This window comes from Mytilus trossulus, chromosome 2, assembly GCF_036588685.1.
Source record: "Mytilus trossulus isolate FHL-02 chromosome 2, PNRI_Mtr1.1.1.hap1, whole genome shotgun sequence".
NCBI lineage: Eukaryota > Metazoa > Mollusca > Bivalvia > Mytilida > Mytilidae > Mytilus > Mytilus trossulus.
Window position 1 is genome coordinate 78689818 of NC_086374.1, and position 20227 is coordinate 78710044.

At 31.2% G+C, this 20227-nt stretch overlaps 1 protein-coding gene and 1 long non-coding RNA gene across 2 annotated transcripts in view; both read left to right on the forward strand.

Annotated features, from left to right (window-relative positions):
- The window catches only part of LOC134708061 (FMRFamide-related peptides type HF-4-like), a 56121-nt gene that overhangs the window by 9018 nt on the left and 26876 nt on the right, over positions 1-20227 (forward strand). The gene's annotated exons all lie outside the window — the stretch shown is intronic.
- LOC134708060 (uncharacterized) lies at positions 3110-14300 on the forward strand. Its single transcript, XR_010105798.1, has 4 exons — positions 3110-3227; positions 8017-8158; positions 10509-10612; positions 13804-14300. It is a non-coding gene; the product is annotated as an uncharacterized LOC134708060 (long non-coding RNA).

A 20227-nucleotide genomic window follows, 5' to 3' on the forward strand; every position in this document is an offset into this window, starting at 1 on the left:
AGACTACTGATGTAGAACTGATAATATCCTTGCTAAACTCAGTTTATTCAAACAAAGCATTAATGACTTAGAATGTAGAAAATGTGATAATGGAAAGACAATTGTTTTCTGTCATGATAAATGGTTACTGATACTTGCTATCATAGATAATAGTTTGTGACATTTTCCTAATCAATTCTTTATATACAACTGTTCGACGTTGATAAAAGAGTTTCGTCGACGTTCTAAAATTGTTTGTGACGTTTAACAATAACTCAAACTGTAAATGATTTAAGTACGATTTATTTATTCATATTTATATGTCAAGGTATTGAATATTCAAATATGTATAAACTGAACAAAAAAGTGAATATGTACGCATCAAAACAGATACAAATAAATAAACAAATACTACTGACTTTTGAATACTTAGAAAAAGTATAACAGACTTTATTTTTTAATATGTTCTTGTGAAAACTTAATATAAGGTCGTATTTCTGAACCTACCAATTCGGTTGAAATGACATTTATAGAACTAAAATATTGACAATTTCAAAGTTTATAAACTGTTCCTAAACCTAAACAAACCAATTTGTGACCGCAAATTTCACGTGTCAGAATCCGAGATGAATGAACTAGTGGATTTGCGAAACCAGGCAATCGATGACTAGTCCCATTTAACTGATGTCTTCGGATACGTCGGCTTCCGCCATTAATGACAACTGACAGCAATGACCTAGCCTAGAAAGCTATATAATAGCGTCCAACATAAACAATTAATTTTTCAGTCATTTTAGCACGTCAATTGTTAATCAAATATTATCTTATCATATGTGAAAATAAATGTTGATGAATAAAGACAAAATGTATAAAATATTAGGTATTTTTAAGTTTTCTAAGACATCGCAAATGGCAAAGCTTATCACAAACTTTATTAAGGACAATTACATAACTATCCTATGTGTAGTTAGTCATAGACTTTAGATCAAAATGCCTATAAGATAGTACTTATCTGATTGGTTTAAGGACTAACAATAATGATATCAGTACTTTATTTTAAGTTATGTCCTTATGTCATCTAAGGACAAGCCTTAGTCTTAAGATACCTTTGAAATCCAGTGCCCTGGTCAAATCAAATTTAGAAACAAGCTCTAAAAGCATTTGATACTTTAACTTAACTTAAGTTTTAAAGTTGAAACTTAGATAAGAACAACAACATTTTATTATAAAGGTTTTACAGTGACGCTTTATAACTAATAATCCCGGAGGCCCTCACTACACAGGCAAATTTTGCTCACGTGAATTTCACGTGAATCTCATTTCACGTGAATTTCACATAAATTTCACGTTAATTTCACGTGAATTTTACATGAATTTCATGTGAAGTGATTTCACGTGAAATTCACGTTAACTTTTTACGTGAATTTCACGTGAAGAGATTTCACGTGAAATTCACATTAAATTTTCACGTGAAATTATTTCACATGAATTTCACGTGAAAAAATAAGAATGGTGTCTTAGTTATAAAAAATTAACTGAAAATCAAAAATTTTCTCAACATCTCATACCTTGTATTATATGTATCATATATTCCCTGGGAATCTATTTAATTTTAAAAATTCTCATTTCACGTGAAATTCATGTGAATATTTCACGTGAAATTCATGTGAAAATATTAATGTTATATTCACGTGAAAAATTTCACGTTAAATTTACGTGAAAAATTTCACATGAAATTAACATGAATCAAAACCCCTGTCACAGGCTGTGAAAGTTATGTTTCATTTTATCTGAATTAAACCATGAGTTAATAAGACAAATTTAAATTTATTGAGTTAAATTTATGCAATTATGAGAAACAAATTCACCTGAATTTTACACATACTATTATTCATTCCAATTTCCTTTTTGCAAAATTGAATCATTTCAAAGCTGTTATTCTTTGTGTCTCAAGAAGTACATCAATGTAAATGATTAATATTTATCCTTTCTTAAGCATGAATTACCTCCCTTGATAATGGGTTAGATGCAACTACAAAAACATGTTGGTTTTGAATTATATTTTCTATCACTGTTTATATATATATATATCTAGTAGAGTCATTAAATTGGAATTTTGTATACATGTGTATCTTTTATTTGAATTTCTTATGGGAATTGTTTTCCAATCAATGTAGGAAAATAGTTTCAGAAAAAAAGGCAAAGTAAATAAAGTTGCAATTATTGACAGATATGGGTCCAGGATATTGAAAAAGTGTGAGAAGACTTGTAAAAAGAAAAGGTACCGTGGGAATGTGGTAAATCCCCCCCACCCCCTTTTCCCCATAAAATCTGCTTTAGAACTGATTTAAAATTTTTAATTATCTTTTTAACTTTATTTATAATGAATAAATTTATGGTCTTTAATATACAGTGTCTTAGATGGATTAGTAGGCTGTTTATTGTCTTCTATTTGGACAGGTTGTTGTCTCTTTGACAATTGTTTTCCATTCTAAGTTTTGTGCATGTTATGAAAACTAATTGACTGACAGTAAAATGTTATTTCAGAGGCGGATTTAGGGGGGGACCTTTTTGGGAAAAAAAATTGGTTGCTTATATAGGGAATTAATGAAGCGTGGCTTGGGCGGGCCCCCTCTTAGGCAGTCAGTGGTCCCCCACTTATGAAAATTTCTGGATCTGCCCTTGTATGTGAAAGCTATGTATGGTAAATGAATTGCTAATTGGACAAGGCTGGGTTATTTCTCATTGAATTAAAGTTAAACATTTATCTTTATATATATATTATTTTACATAATGAAATCACAGTCATAATCTGTAATTATGCTAACTAATGATCACTAATATAACAGTCCCTTAGTCATTAATTGAAATTATAGTTAAATAAGTTATTATATTTTATAAATTAAAGGGTGTTAAGGGTTGTCCATGTGGAGGTGCTCCTTTGTAAAGGATGCTTATAAACAAAATAATTATTTACATGTTCCAAGAATTTGTATAGTATATATTAAAAGAAGGGGGATACCTTTTTTTTATATGGAGAAATGCTTTGACCATCAGCATAATATCCGCCAATCTCTAGTCCGGATTCGGATTTTTTAAAACGCTTGAAAGATACAGATTTTGACGCGTTTTGAAGAGAAGGACGCAGCCGATTGTCAACAACAATAGTATTTGTTTTGGATAATTTAACAAGACAACCAATATCAAGGAGCTATGAATAGTAATAAATACTCGAGAATATACTACAGGTAACTCAAACAAATGATTTAATAGTGCAGGAATAAACAGAAATCTGCAATGACTGAATGTTTTCATCTTCGACTTGCTAGCAGTAACTGAAATCCAGCACAAATACCTAATCTGGTGTACACTCTTATTCTGCAGGTGGCTGTACCTCACTTTTTACATTAGATACCATTTAACGTCATATCATAAGGAAAACAATTGTGTTGATTTCTCTTAATCAAACATATTTGGATAACAATTTATAGAAAACTACCACAAGGGCCAGGGGATTTCCAGTTAGGGGAGGAAATGTTCCCATACATTTTTGTAAGTCTTGAACTGGCAAAATGGTATGAATCAATAACCATGATAACTACAACAAGATGATACAATATTAAAAAGATGTGGAATTGATTGTCAATGAGACAACTCTCCACAAGACACCAAATGACACAGAAAGTAACAGCTTAAGGTTACTGTACAGCCTTCAACAATAAGCAAAGCCAATATCACATACTCAGCTACATTTACATGTATGGGAGGCAGGGTTGGCAAAGTATAACCCGCCTGGGTTTTACTGGGACGGGAAAACCCGGGTATTCCCGGGCAGGGCAATACTCCCAAAAATGGGTAATACTGGGCAATATGATTTTTCAAGCTTTTTCAACAATAAATAGTAAAGACTTGTTGTAGTTTCATAGTATTATAGCTAAATATATACATTTTATACAGATAACCATTGAGAGTCATTTAAAAAATTTAATTTCATTCTCTTCTCTACTTAACTTTCATGTAGGCAAAACACAAGACTTACACATTTTAGGATTCTTTGTTAATTTGATTTCCAACCATTGTTTCAATAATCTAAACATTTTATTGCAGTGTTTATGTGGATTGTAAATTAAATTGCTAGTATACATGTATATGCAATCATGATTGCTAAATAAACACCCTACAGGGTCTTGTCATTAACTCGTATAGAAATGAAAAGGCTGATTATTGTTATATAAACATATCTTTGTTCTTATCTGAATAATTACTTGTCTTATTACAATGTATTAATTAGTTATGTACATTTGTACATATAAATTATTTCAAAGTAATTTTTATACGCCCGTCGTCTTTTAGACGGGACGTATTATGGTATACCGTTGTCTGTCCGTCCGTCTGTCCGTCGTCCACACTTCGGACAATAACTCAAAAACACTTTCACCAATTTCCATGAAACTTAAGTGAATTGTTTATATCTATTGACATAAGCTCCCTTTCGTCTTTTTTTAATTTCAGATTTTAAGTTTTGGATTTATGGGGCTTTATTCATAAAAAAAGGGTGATTTTCAACACTTCGGACAATAACTCAAAAAGGCTTTCACCAATGTCCATGAAACTTTGGTGAATTATTTATATCTATTGATGTAAGCTCCCTTTTAATTTTTATAAATTTCAGATTTTAAGTTTTGGATTTATGGGGCTTTATTCATAAAAAAAAGGGGGATTTTCAACACTTCAGACAATTACTCAAAAAGGCTTTCACCAATGTCCATGAAACTTTGGTGAATTGTTTATATCTATTGATGTAAGCTCCCTTTCAATTTTTATAAATTTCAGATTTAACATTTCCGTGTTATGAATTTTTATGCTTAAAAAAGGGGGGATTTTCCAATTTTGGGACAATAACTAACACTTTCACAAAATTTTATGCAACTTTGATAAATTGTTTATATCAATTGACATAAGCTCCCTTTCCATTTTTATAAATTTTAGATTTTACGTTTTCTTAAGTAATGAATTTTTATACTTAAAAAAGGGGGATTTTATGAAACTTTGGTGAATATATTATATTAATGTAACATCCCTTTTGATTTGTATATATATTTCTAGTTGATCATATAAATTCATTTAAAGCATAAAAGACAAGTTAAAAGAGCAACGGGCGTATCATGCGCTAAAGCGCAGCCCTTTATTATTACATGTAATTGGTCAATTCTTTATATTAGCTATATATAGTTGAAAACAAAAATCTCAGAGTTATTAGAATAATTCTTTCTCAAATGTATAGTATACACTTGTACATGTATGTCTTATAGGACTCTCAAACAAGTAAACGTACAAAATGTACATGTAGTTGTTCCAGACCGTATGAGTATTTGGACCGTTCGCGTACGGTCTGGACCGTATGCGTACTTTTTCAAAATACGCATACGGTCGGACCGTACGCGTACGGTCTGACTGATATTAAGAAGTTGGTCAAGCTTATTAGATACAAATGTATATAACAGATCAGCTTGACTTATATCTCCAATTGATATAAAAAGTTCAACAGCATTTGACATAGAAACTTAATTAATATATTAACTATTTAAAAAGATCAAGCTTATTTAATCTGTTAATCTCCTGTATTTTGCAGGCCGGTAATTCATTAATTGCAGCTCAGTATGCTCATTGAAATTGAAGTTATCGGAAGTAAACATAATGTGGGAGGACAACTGTTTTAGAATATTTATGAACTTTACAAAAGAAATGCATACGCAAAGGAACATGCATTAACAAAACATGTAAATGTGAAAAAATACGACGTTCTTATTAGAATCAAGTGTCACCTTCGGCGAGAGTAAAAAAATAGAATTCACGGATATACAATTAAGCAAATATTTAATTTCAATTGTTCGCTTATTCACTTTATCATCGGCCTTCTATTTTGTAATAATAACAATTTGTATAACTAAAAATTAAGATTTTGATAAATGTTTGTTTAAATTTAACCAATATGATCCCAAAACGTATGATCAGCTGGATTGTACGCGTACACTCATACGGTCTGACCGTATGTGTATACGTATACGGTCCGGACCGTACGCGTACGGTCCAAATACTCGTATGTTCTGGAACATCGTTATAAATAAAAATAGGTTTATATATATGCATTTGTGTTTTATAAATGAATTCTCTTTAAAATTCAGGCCAGTATTCTATATTACCAAGTATTGCCCAGTATTACTCAGTAAAACCCAGTAAAACCCGGGTTTTCCCAGTATTTCCCACTGGGCTGGGCAATACTCATAAAACCCGGGTTTTTGCCAACCCTGATGGGAGGTCCCAAAATCACAAATGTGCATGTAAAAAATTAAAACAAGAAAACTAATGGCAGAATTAATAAACAAAAAAATGAACAAAAAACAAATATCATTATGTAACAAACAAAGCAACAAAGAAGAACCACTGAATTACAGGCTCCTGACCTGGGACTGGCACATACATATACAGAAAGTGGGAGGGGGGAGGGTTAAACATCACCCTTATTATAGATATTTTTATTTTAGATTATGACAAGCAGTAACAAGTTTACAAATGAAGCTCTAAATATTCTGTTCAGAAAAAATAACTTCAGATGTTTTATTTTTGCAGAGCTATGTACTAAGTTCATGCAAATAATCAGTTTATTTTTTTTTTTGGGTTACATGTTTATATGCTTGAAGATATTGATCTGATTATTATGATTTATCATGATTATTGTATAGTATTTCCATGACAAGTTGCATATCAAGTGTAACATTTGTTTCAGTTCAGACTATTTTATTTTAGCAGAAACTGATATGGAATTATGGTCCAAAACAAGCATTTTTTTATGTTTCATGGCAATGAATTGTGTATGTGTAGGATCTCTATAAAATTGTACCACTTTGTACATGTAGCATTGTAAGTTCCATACCTCAAAAGGAAGATTTGGATTACTTTTTGGGGTAATGGACTATACCTTTTTATAATTATGGGTAAAAAACAAGGATTTCTGGTATCCAAACATTAATTAACCCTTTCCTCCATAATGACGCCTTTTGACGCCACCCCCCTTACTCCATAATGACTCCTTTTGACGCCTGTGTAGTACCTCAGTTGAAACACTTTGACTACAAAGTGTCTGCAGTTGACTTAATAAAGTTTGTATCCAATATGAAAAGGAATATATATCATAGGAATATTTGACTTAAATTTATTTGATGAAATAGTTGATTTTTGCAATGCCTTGATACTTTAAAGCATATGTTCAGCATTTTATGAAAATAATCCTATGCGAATCAAGTATGCAATAAAAAAAATTCAATGGAGGAAAGGGTTAAACCCTTGAATAATATACATGTACATTGTGCATCATTTGTATATGTTCATACATCTGAACGAATATATACAGTAGATATAAAAGATATGGTATTATTTCCCATCACCCAAGATTAAATGACATAGAAGTTAACATATTATAAAACTACAGGTCACAGTACATCCTTCAACAATGAGCAAATCCCATACAGTGTACCTTTCTATGGATCTCTATGAAATTGAGCCTCAGGGTTCGATACCAAAGTGGTAAAAATATAAGATCAAAGGGGTTTATTATTGAAGTGTAAGGGAAAATTGTATAAAAATCAATTTCAAATGGTAACAATTTGAAAACTAATTTAATAATGACAAAAAGGGGGAGGGTCTTCAGTTACTTTTGTAAGACTACAATCATGACAATGAATGGGATGACCTGCTTTTAGTTATTGTGCCAAATTTAATCAAACTTTGCCTCAATCATTTAAAGGGTATCTAATGCTATTAATTGTGATTTTTAAAACAACAGTGAAGACAGGTGAGCGACACAGGCTCGACACAGGCTCGACACAGGCTCATGATATTTGATACATGTAGATAATTAGTACAATTCCAAGTCTAATACAAATAGAAAGAAATTCATGGATATTATAAGCTAATTGTTTGCAAAACTCTTTGAATAGTATTGTGTCCACATGCTAAATACTGTTTTCTCCCTTTCAGCAATATAACAAGGAATGGACAGAGGAGTTGACTATGGATAATGACTGATACTGGAATGAAGGAACCTATATGCAGGGTCAAATGATTCAATGCCTGACAGTCCATTTTTATATGTACATAAAATGTATGTTGACAGCCAATGGTAAGTATTAATCTTCACCATACATGTACAAATGTATATACAATGATTGTATGTGCATCTCTGAGACTTACATTTCGCTGTTGTGTGGCTTCATTTCTGACCAGAGACTGATAATAATTAGATTAAATCCTTTATTTTATCTTCAAATATTATGTACTACACACCTACTTTTGCATAGGTACTATTTCTGTACTAAAATATGCAGTACTGGAAATTTACTTTAATTAGTACCTATAGATGCAAAAGTAGCTGTGTAGTAACTACATATATGTACTTAATGACTTGCATTCATTTAACTTGTAATAATTATGATGCAGCATCCAACAAAAAGTGAGCTTTTCTCATCACTTGGCGTCCGTCGTCTGTAAACTTTTACAAAAATCTTCTCCTCTGAAACTACTGGGCCAAATTTAACCAAACTTGGCCACAATTATTATTGGGGTATCTAGTTTAAAAAATGTGCCCAATGACCCAGCCAACCAACCAAGATGGCCACCATGGCTAAAAATAGAACATGGGGGTAAAATGTAGATTTTGGCTGATATCTAGTATATAGTGATAAACTGTAAACAGCAATAATGTTCAGCAAAGTAAGATATACAAATAAGTCAACATGACAAAAATGACCATCAATTGACTCCTTAAGGAGTTATTGCCCTTTATAGTCAATTTTGAACAATTTACATTAATTTGGTAAACTTACTTGTGTAAATTTTTTAAAAATATTTTCCTTTGTAACTAAACATTGCTAAAGGTCCAAGTTTATTTTAGAGAAAATTGTAAGTAGCAAGAATGTTCAGTAAAGTAAGATCTACAAACACATTACAATCACCAAAACACAATTTTGTCATCAATCCATCTGTGTCTTTTGTTTAATATGCACATAGACCAAGGTGAGCGACACAGGCTCTTAAGAGCCTCTAGTTACCTTGTATGCTGACTATTAAGTATGGGCTTTGCACATTTGTGAAGGCTGTACGGTGACCTATAGTTGTTAATGTCTGTGTCATTTTGGTCTCTTGTGGACAGTTGTCTCATTGGCAATCATACCACATCTTCTTTTTTATACTTAATGATGATTGTGTACATGTATATCTATGAATTCTGTCAGATTGTGGTATTAAAAAAGTTTTGAGTGTTTAGCACATATATCATGTATATATAGAATGTCATTGGAGTTTAGATTAATTTGATTTCTGATAATGGCAGAGTGTTTTGAATATTAATGACATTGCTTCATAGTGCTGATCAGATTACCTTTAATTGATTACAGGTATATACAATGTACATGTACATGTTCACTGCTACTTTTGCAGGTACTATTTCTGTTCTAAAAAATTATAGTACTGGACATTCTGTACATGTATTTTACAGTACTTGTCTATTTCAAATTTCTTAAAGTTATGATTTTCCAACATGGAATATTGTGATCACTGTGGGTATTATTTCTATACCAAATTTTATTATTTCTATACCAATTATTTTAGTACAAAAATACAGTACCTAAAACTACAATAATTTTAAAGTTACAAAATAGTACTGAATATTAAAAGTGGATTTCCAGTAATACATATTTTTGGTACAGTCTCAGAAATAGTACCTAGAAGTCTATGCAAAAGAAGAGGTGTACATTTTTTTTGTATATGAATAGAATTTAATTCTTGAAGATTGAAAATTTTTAGTAAATTAAAAATAAGGAGATGTGGTAGGATTGCCAATAAAAAAATGATCATGATCAGCCATGTTCAACATGAAGGGGATGCAAGCACTTTTAGGCCACTTTTATTATGACCTTCAACAATGAACAGAACAATACAGCTGTTAATGATCCTGACAAAATGTGCAACAGTTCAATCTAGAAAACTAGTACTAGTCATTTTGCTAGTGATGTTCACTTATTGGTTGTAAAAAAAAATCCATTGTTTTCTCTGTTAACGTTGCAGTCTGTGCCAAACTGACTAGGGTTTGTCTGACCGAAAGAGAAATTTGATTTTTTTCCCTCTATTATGTCTGTATGTCAACCAAAAAATCTAAAAATGTCTGTGAGTGTCTGACCTAATTATCCGATTCACTGCTCTTGGCAAATATTTTTTACAACAGTTGGTTGTGTGAATTTGACATATATATTTAAGGTAAATGAATTTCCAGAATTATCCGATTCACTGCTCTTGGCAAATATTTTTTACAACAGTTGGTTGTGTGAATTTGACATATATATCTAAGGTAAATGAATTTCCAGTTGTATTCCTATTTTTTTATTTGGAAAACATTTATCAGGTTCAGGGCTTATATATTTATAATAATTAATCATGTTAATGGAATTTAAATTTTAACAATTACATATTTGTAGCTCCCAAGATGTAAGTGGAAGTGAAGCTATACAATAAATGAATGAATTGATTAGATATACATGTAGAGGAGACTCTAGATCAACAGTACATGTAACTTAAACTGGTATGTATTTGTTACAGTATTTGTAGTCAAAATGGTATATAACAAAGATGCAGAATCCTGTCATGCCTGTGCAAATTTAAAAAGGAGTCTACACAAACTGACAAAATAAAAAAAATACTATCAATCAACAGATCAATGGTAAAGTTAATCTGCTATATACATGTATGGAATTAGGCATTTAGTTACCATTTTTCAGTCCATATAAATTTATGAGAATATAATTTTATTATCTGTATTTCCTAGGATTTCAATTCTTATTTCATATTGATATTCCCATGTTATGCTTGTTGTTTGAGGAAAATTATCAAAAGAGCTTGACCAAGATTAAACAATTACTGGTATCATGAATCATGCCATTTTTGTCTTGTCTGCAACTGATTGTATAGTGTACATGTCTGTCTGGGCAGGGTTCATCTTACCATGACCTGATATTCATGGTTCATTGGTCAATAATAAGTTTCATATTTTGGTCTGTTTGTTGTAGACTATATACAAGCTATAATTAATTAAGAGATCAACTATATTTGGTGTAGGTAATGATTGCAAGGTGCACATGTCTGTCTGCCTTGGTTTTTCTGACCTTAGACTTGGTATTATTTGCTTGACAGTATTTGTTTTATGGGTCATTGTAAAGATTGTTGCCAATCTTTAATTTAAAACAATATCTTTGGTTTCTGGATATTAAATAATGACTAAACAACTTTTAAAAGTATCAGAGATTATTATTATCAATAATAATAAATACAGGTAAATGAAATACAATATGTTAAAACATTTGAATGTGTTTTTCGTGTATGCGTTATTACCTCTTGTATTCTTTCAAGCTCGGTTCAAATTGGTTTCGTTATAAGAAAAGTCCGGTTTTATACGACCGCAAAATTTGAAAAAAATTTCGTCGTATATTGCTATCACGTTGGCGTCGTCTGCGTCGTCGTCGTCGTCCGAATACTTTTAGTTTTCGCACTCTAACTTTAGTAAAAGTGAATAGAAATCTTTGAAATTTTAACACAAGGTTTATGACCACAAAATGAAGGTTGGTATTGATTTTGGGAGTGTTGGTCCCAACATTTTAGGAATTAGGGGCCAAAAAGGGCCCAAATGAGCATTTTCTTGGTTTTCGCACTATAACTTTAGTTTAAGTTAATAGAAATCTATGAAATTTTGACACAAGGTTTATGACCACAAAAGAAAGGTTGGGATTGATTTTGGGAGTTTTATTTTCATCAGTTTAGGAATTAGGGGCCAAATAAGCATTATTCTTGGTTTTTGCACAATAACTTTAGTTTAAGTAAATAGAAATCTATGAAATTTAAACACAAGGTTTATGACCATAAAAGGAAGGTTGGTATTGATTTTGGGAGTTTTGGTCCCAACAGAATAAGGGGCCCAAAGGGTCCAAAATTAAACTTTGTTTGATTTCATCAAAATTGAATAATTGGGGTTCTTTGATATGCCGAATCTAACTGTGTATGTAGATTCTTAACTTTTGGTCCCGTTTTCAAATTGGTCTACATTAAGGTCCAAAGGGTCCAAAATTAAACTTAGTTTGATTTTGACAAAAAATGAATGGGTTGGGTTCTTTGATATGCTGAATCTAAAAATGTACTTAGATTCTTGATTATTGGCCCAGTTTTCAAGTTGGTCCAAATCGGGGTCCAAAATTAAACTTTGTTTGATTTCATCAAAAATTGAATAAATGGGGTTCTTTGATATGCCAAATCTAACTGTGTATGTAGATTCTTCATTTTTGGTCCTGTTTTCAAATTGGTCTACATTAAAGTCCAAAGGGTCCAAAATTAAACTTAGTTTGATTTTAACAAAAATTGAAATCTTGGGGTTCTTTGATATGCTGAATCCAAACATGTACTTAGATTTTTGATTATGGGCCCAGTTTTCAAGTTGGTCCAAATCAGGATCTAAAATTATTATATTAAGTATTGTGCAATAGCAAGTCTTTTCAATTGCACAGTATTGCGCAATGTCAAGAAATATCTAATTGCACAATATTGTGAAATAGCTAATTTTTTTTTTAATTAGAGTTATCTTTCTTTGTCCAGAATAGTAAGCAAGAAATATCTAAATGCACAATATTGTGCAATAGCAAGATTTTTTTTTAATTGGAGTTATCTTTCTTTGTTCAGAATCAACTTAAATCTTTGTTATATACAATATACAATGTATATTCACTTTTTACTACCAACTGATAAATTGAAATAATCTTTACCATTCAGTGATAACAAGCAGTTTTTTTACATCTTAATATTTTATGATGTATTTAAATGAGTAGTTATTGTTGCAAACTCCATTAGAAATTTTAATTGAGATTAGTTTTGGAATAAGGGAAAGGGGGATGTGATTAAAAAAATTGGGTTCAATTTTTCTCATTTGAAATTTCATAAATAAAAAGAAAATTTCTTCAAACATTTTTTTGAGAGGATTAATATTCAACAGCATAGTGAATTGCTCTAAGAGAAAATAAAAATTTTAAGTTCATTAGAACACATTCATTCTGTGTCAGAAACCTAACGCTGTGTCAACTATTTAATCACAATCCAAATTTAGAGCTGAATCCAGCTTGAATGTTGTGTCCATACTTGCCCCAACCGTTCAGGGTTCAACCTCTGCGGTCATATAAAGCTACGCCCTGCGGAGCATCTGGTTATAGTTCTTAGCACGCCTTATCCTTGCGTGTAAGAATATAGTTCCTTACCGGTCAAGGTTTATCATGTAAATAACTGTCAGTACGTACATAAATATGAATTATAAAGAAAGCAAGCATGATTTCGTACGTCTCGACATCGATTTAACAATATAAAGCATGTAAATACAAGTAACTAAAGAAATGTAAGGTTCATAACAAGCTAGAAAACAAAGATGCTATTCGAACGCCACATGTTGGCGGAATTTCGTAACGTTAAATCGGCAACTGTCAAATTTGCCAGTAACGACGTAACATTTACAAAAAGGTACTGCCGCGATATTTAACGTTCACAACAGTCATGATTGGTTATGTTAACTGGGTAAATAATAATCACCATCAAATCACCAATTGATCATGTCAAAGCTTAAAATAAATTACAGTTATCTCCTTTTATAAGTTTGATAAATCATTGGAGATTAAACATGTTAAATTGATGTAATCTTTTTTGCTTGACTACAAATACAAACATGCTGATTTTGTTATATTACAGGAACTGTAGGAAGTATTCCAAGAGTCTGATTGCTAAGTATGCATTACAGGATTTTATTATTGGAGCAACATCTTAGGATGATAAGTGCAAATGTATAAAGGAATCCTTGGGAACAAAACGCAATTATATGCAGAAGAGGAGTCTTAAACATTATTAACAGAGTCAAAGTAGTGGTGTATTCAAGAAGTGTAAACCAACTGGAATTAACTATTGTGTATATTTTTTCAACCTCAAGTACTTTCAGAATTATAATACAATTCAAATTATTGTGTCAACATACATGTTACAGTAAAAAATGAAAATGTTTTAAAATGAATTTTATATAAAAAAATGAAATAACATTTTTTTTTAGCTTATTGTGCAGCCAAGCTTTGAGATCAACATTATGCATTAACCTTAAGATCAGGGTTAAAATGAGAAAAACAAACTATTTTTGCATATATGAAATAAGAAGTAAATGATTGTAAATTACAGAGAGACTTTCAATATGGTACATTTGTATATCAGCTATATTTCACAGAACTTTCTATTTTAGTTTATTAGTACAATAGATATGAGGTAAACATCAATCAGACAGCAATGAATACTACAACAAAAACACCTGAATGCATTTAGGTTCTAACAGGCAGTCCTCAACAAAAGACCGGTGTCTTAAAGATATGCCACGATCTATGAATTGAGAATAGCCATCAACATCAAATTCTTTGAATATTTTCTTTTAGTTAAGATGAAATTTAATACAACCACTGAAACGCTTTCTGGCTTGAAATGGGTACATGCATATGTTGTGAGGTGAACTGTTTTTTCTTCTTTAAAACCTTCTTAAAAAGAATTGGCATCTTGTGCAGGTACTTTTCCATATTATGTGATTGGTTTGTATCAAAACTGATGACCACACAATATGACTTATTCATACATACATAATAAAAATCAACTGAAATGAAATATACATCAGTGTAAACATCTCCTATAAAGTCCATAAATCATTTACAAATAAGGATTGAGACTCCAACACAACCAAAATAGTTCTAGGAGTGAACTAAGGTGCCCTGGATATTATTTATAACCTGTGATGATTTTATTGCTTTCTTCGTTTAAGACCAAAAACATTTGGAAACAAAGAAAGTAGAAATAGGATGGAAGTATGAACACATGGTCAAGACTAAGAAGAATGTTAAATTAGCTCAAATCCTGTGAAATTTGTGTGATTGAGGGTGAATTCACTTTAATTTCATTTTTTTTTAAAAGAAGCTCGATTTACGTTAATTTCACGTGAAGGCTCAATTCACGTGAATTTCACATGTAAAATTTCACGTGAATTTCACGTTAATCTCAATTCACGTGAATTTCACATCAGATTCACGTGAAATTCACGTGAAAAATTTCACGTGAGTTTCATGTATAAGCTCGTTTGAGGTGAATCTCACGTGAAAAATTTCACGTGAAATTCACGTGAATTTCACGTGATATTTACGTGAACAAAATTTGCCTGTGTAATGAAATTATAAACAAAAAATCAATGAAAAACAAAAATTCAAACAAATAAGATATATGGCATGTAATAGTATGAGAAATGCTAAATTTCTCTCTGCAGCTACTAGTCATAGCGTTTTTGTTATCTGCACAATTTTCCATTTGGTTATGACATACATTGCGTCTTCGTAATTAATACATAAAAGTGCAATACTATACTTAGTGGTTGGTTTTGTAGCTGCCACTGACTAGAACTCACTGCCAATACATTCCTGTATCTCCTAGCTGGTAATGGGACAGTTAATTAAGAAATCTGAATTTAACACGTATACAATTATATAAGTATACAAGTAAAAAACAAATCCAATTCGATTAAACGATTATAGTATTTATCATTCAGAACCACACATTTGGTACGAAACCACAATTATTTCGTAGTGCTTTCCTTTTAGAACATAAATGAAAATTTCAAAAAAATGCCACCTGCGCTTTCTCAATGAAATGTTTACAGTGTGTTGTACTACTTTTGGGACAAATTATATCAAAATTATAGAAAACTTCATCGGCTCTAACTCAAAATATGGACAATTTTATGTTTAGGGTGTCTTGAAATCTGTTGAAAGCTTCCGAAGTGCTAATTTTTTAACCTTTTTCAGCTGAACCAAATCACTACTTTCCTTTAAAATTCTGGACCCCAATTTTTTTACAGTGTAATTGCACCCCCTTCTTGCAATTTGAGGCATTACACATGGAGAAATAAATTTGGAAGGGGTATGCAAATTATTGGCAAGTAACCCACTGTCAACACTGTAGGATTATATTTGTGGAGAACGAGAATCAAGGGACGACAATTGTGGTCTCGGACCATTTACATTTATGGTTTGTTTAGTTGTTCTTTTGTCACCTCAATTCATTTATAAAAGAATCTTTTTGGGCAAAAAATTGCGGAAGAATTTTATATATTTTATAAATGAAAGGCATTGAGTATGGACTGCACAACTTTATTAATGTGAACGAAGTCTTACTAACATATATTTGAGTTAAATGTACCACATTTAATTTTTATTTTCTGCTTAGAATTTTTAATAAAGAATAAGGTTCAATGCTCAGTTTGAACGAAGTAAACATTATTGGATTTAAAACATTTCTCTAGAGGTTATTAATGGTGCTAAACTCATAATCTGGATAAAACGATAGACTTTTTTGTACATTTTGTGAGTCAGTGGCCTAGTTCACACATCGATAACCTATAGACAGAAATGTGTTTAATCCTTATAATTACTAACCCAAACGGAATTTTAATTTCTTATTATTGAATACATTTTTTCAAGCTGTACGGGCCATTATTTTTTTTAGTTATGCAATAGAAGAGAAATAATAGTTCTGTTGTGTTTTTTTCAATATTTCAATTAAGAACTTTCGACAAACATAGGCTGTCAAATGGTAAACCAAGGAAAGTTCTAACGAACCATTACAAGTCAGATATTTTTTTTATATGTAAATCATATAAAAGTCATACAAAAATCAATACATATTAGAATAAGGAAAAAGTAAAATCACAAAAATGAACAAATGGTATCCAATTTTTAGTCAAATCGGTTATGAATAAAGGCAACAGTAGTATACCGCTGTTCAAAACTCATAAATCCATGGACAAAAAACAAAATCGGGGCAACAAACCAAAACTGAGGGAAACGCATTAAATATAAGAGGAGAACAACGACACAACACCGAAACGCAACAGCACACAGAAACGGACCAAGCAACAGACAATACACCACGAGAATAACAAATATAATATCAAAACCAAATACATGAATATGGGATAGACAAGTACCGTGCCACGTCTTATCTCAAAAATAAGAGAAAACAGAAACGAACAATATTATAACAATGGCCATAGATACCTTAAGCTATCAAGACAAGTTCCGAGGATTATCAAATAATGGTACTGTTTAGTTAGTCTTGTTTTATATTCCTTTATTGCTTTACATACTGTTTTACTTATAGTTATCAAAAGGTACCAGGATTATAATTTAGTACGCCAGACGCGCGTTTCGTCTACATAAAACTCATCAGTGACGCTCATATCAAAATAGTTATAAAGCCAAACAAATACAAAGTTGAAGAGCATTGAGAATCCAAAATTCCAAAAAAGTTGTGCCGAATACGGCTAAGGTAATCTATGCCTGGGATAAGAAAATCCTTAGTTTTTCAAAAAGCTCAAAGTTTTGTATACAGGAAATTTATAAAGATGACCACATTATTGATTACAATTGTCGATGTATCCAGAAGATTTCATTCCGTTATTGTCAGAGCGCTATACGGCGGTACATTAAAGAGAATCCAATAAACAAGATACATTTGCCACAATTGTTGCTTGTTTTATACCCGTGACGAAAAGTACTAATAACCTCAACAAGCATTTATATTACCTTATAGTAAATATGATTCTTACAACGTAAATTAACACCTCACAACAACAGCACATATAATCCAATTATTTTCTAAATATAGTGTTATAAATACATTTGTACTTTTTATTTACACATCAGCTCGTCCAAAGACATACAGTAAATATGCCAATATCTATTCATAACTTACATTGATTGATATATGATACAATTGAACGCGACCCAATCTCAGAACAAAAGATGTTTCTTAATTTGATATTAAAGAGACAAGACAAATATCCACCAAGGACTAAATGACAAACAAATAAGTGAACAACTTCTGTTCACCTATTGACCTTCATCAATGAGCAAAACATACAACGTACAGATAGTCGTAAAAGGTCCTGATATGACAAAATGAAAAACAATTCAATATAGAAATCAATTGCCTTGGTTCAATTGAAAGATTAATTGCATAAAAAATATCCTATTACAAAACACTAGGGACAGGCACACAAATGTGGGAGTCAATATAAAACAAACACAAACAGTATCAAGTTCAAATGACATGGATTTAAACATAAATGGTCACCATACGGCTATCAACACTGAGCAAAACCCATACTCTAACCCAGCTTTAAAAGTCCCCTACATGACAAAATACGAAACAGTTCAAACGACGAAGCCAACGGCTTAATTTAAGGCAAACCATAACATTTTTTTGCGAACAAATTATAAATTCGTGGTTAGAAGACTAAGTTTAAGATAAATACATGCATTTGTTCGAGAATTTTTACAAAAACTATATTTTACCAGTAACTCGTTTCTAAATTTTGAATTATTTTAGTACTAAGGTTTTTCTTCCTCAGGCATAGATTACCTTAGCTGTATTTGGCAACACTTTTAGGAAATTTGGATCTCAATGCGCTTCAACTTCGTACTTTATTCGGCTTTTTTAAACTTTTTTGGATTCAAGCGTCACAGATGAGTCTTTTGTAGACGAAACGCGCGTCTGGCGTATATATGAAATTTAGTCGTCCTGGTATCTATGATGAGTTTATTCATATGACTTTAAGGTATAAAACCACTAATTCATAGCCCCATTGCTTTCTATGTTAAATTCTGCAATTTCAAGCATTTATGGCTACTTTGTCTTAAGTTCAAATAAAGTGACAGTTATTTCACGTCAAAACTGTACCTTTTTCTGACTTGTTCTGAAAGAATCAACATACCTATTATTGTTTATTAGAGCGTACTGGCTTTCCAAAGTTGGATAGTACAAAAACCGGAACTTCTGATCTAAACAACAGCCCAAATGTGCCCTCCTATTAAAGTTTCATAGACTTCTTTATTATTCAAGTCAAACTTTCAACAAGGGTTCTGCAGTGATCACAACTCCCCAAACTTTCATTAGATATATAAAAAAAAATACCCAAATATTCCCAGTATTGACAAAGATACAGCTATGCGTAGGAACTATTTTGTTTAAAATATATACTGCTTTCTTGTATGTTCTTTCTGACCGGGCCTGAATTAGTGGTTTTATACCTTAAGTGATAAGCAGTTGGTTTGATTCAAAATATTAATAAGTGTTCAATAATCGATTTGATTCAAAATATAAATAAGTGTTCAATAATTGATATGATTTAAAACATAAATAAGTGTTTAACAATTCATTCAAAACATAAATAGTAGCCTTGTTCGTAACGTTAACAATGAATGCGATTCAGATGATTTGATAACTGTTGTTGGCTCAATCAAGGGTGAAACATGCTGACATGAATTATCATTGATATGGTTATATTTATGAATTACCTGTTCACAAAATATTGAATTTTTGAAATACTAAGGCTTTTCTACCTCAGGCATAGATAACCTTAGCTGTATTTGGCAAAACTTTAAGGAATTTTGGTCCTCAATGCTTTTCAACTTCGTACTTTATTTGGCCTTTTTCACTTTTTTGGATTCGAGCGTCACTGATGAGTCTTTTGTAGACAAAACGCGCGTCTGGCGTATATACAAAATTTAGTCCTGGTATCTATGATGAGTTTATTTAATACCTAACTAACATACTTTTTGCTGTTTATTCCGGCATTTGATAAGGGACTTTACAATTTTAATTTTCCTTGGTGTCTGGTATTTTTGTTATTTCATGTAATACTAACTTTTCTAAAAATATATAATAAAAAAAAGTGTTACTAAAAAATAAAACATCAAATTAAAAAATATGATATATAATATCATATGGAAGGGTGAGATTTTGGCAGACAATAATTGCTTCCGATACTTCCATCCCACGACATTTAAAAATAAAGTTGAGTATAACTCAAATAGTCAATGCTATCATACTTGCCCCACCTGATTCAATGTCTTACCATCAACAATTTTTGGTTGACATTTCATGATTTAGTCTCATGAACACACAACGAGTTTGGTTTTCGGTTTTAACTATATTTGGTGACTTAAAGTCAGACTTTGTCAGATTTCAGATTAAAGTAATTGAAGAAGATATGATCGGTTTTGTATAAATATTGTATAATAATAATTAGCTATCAAGA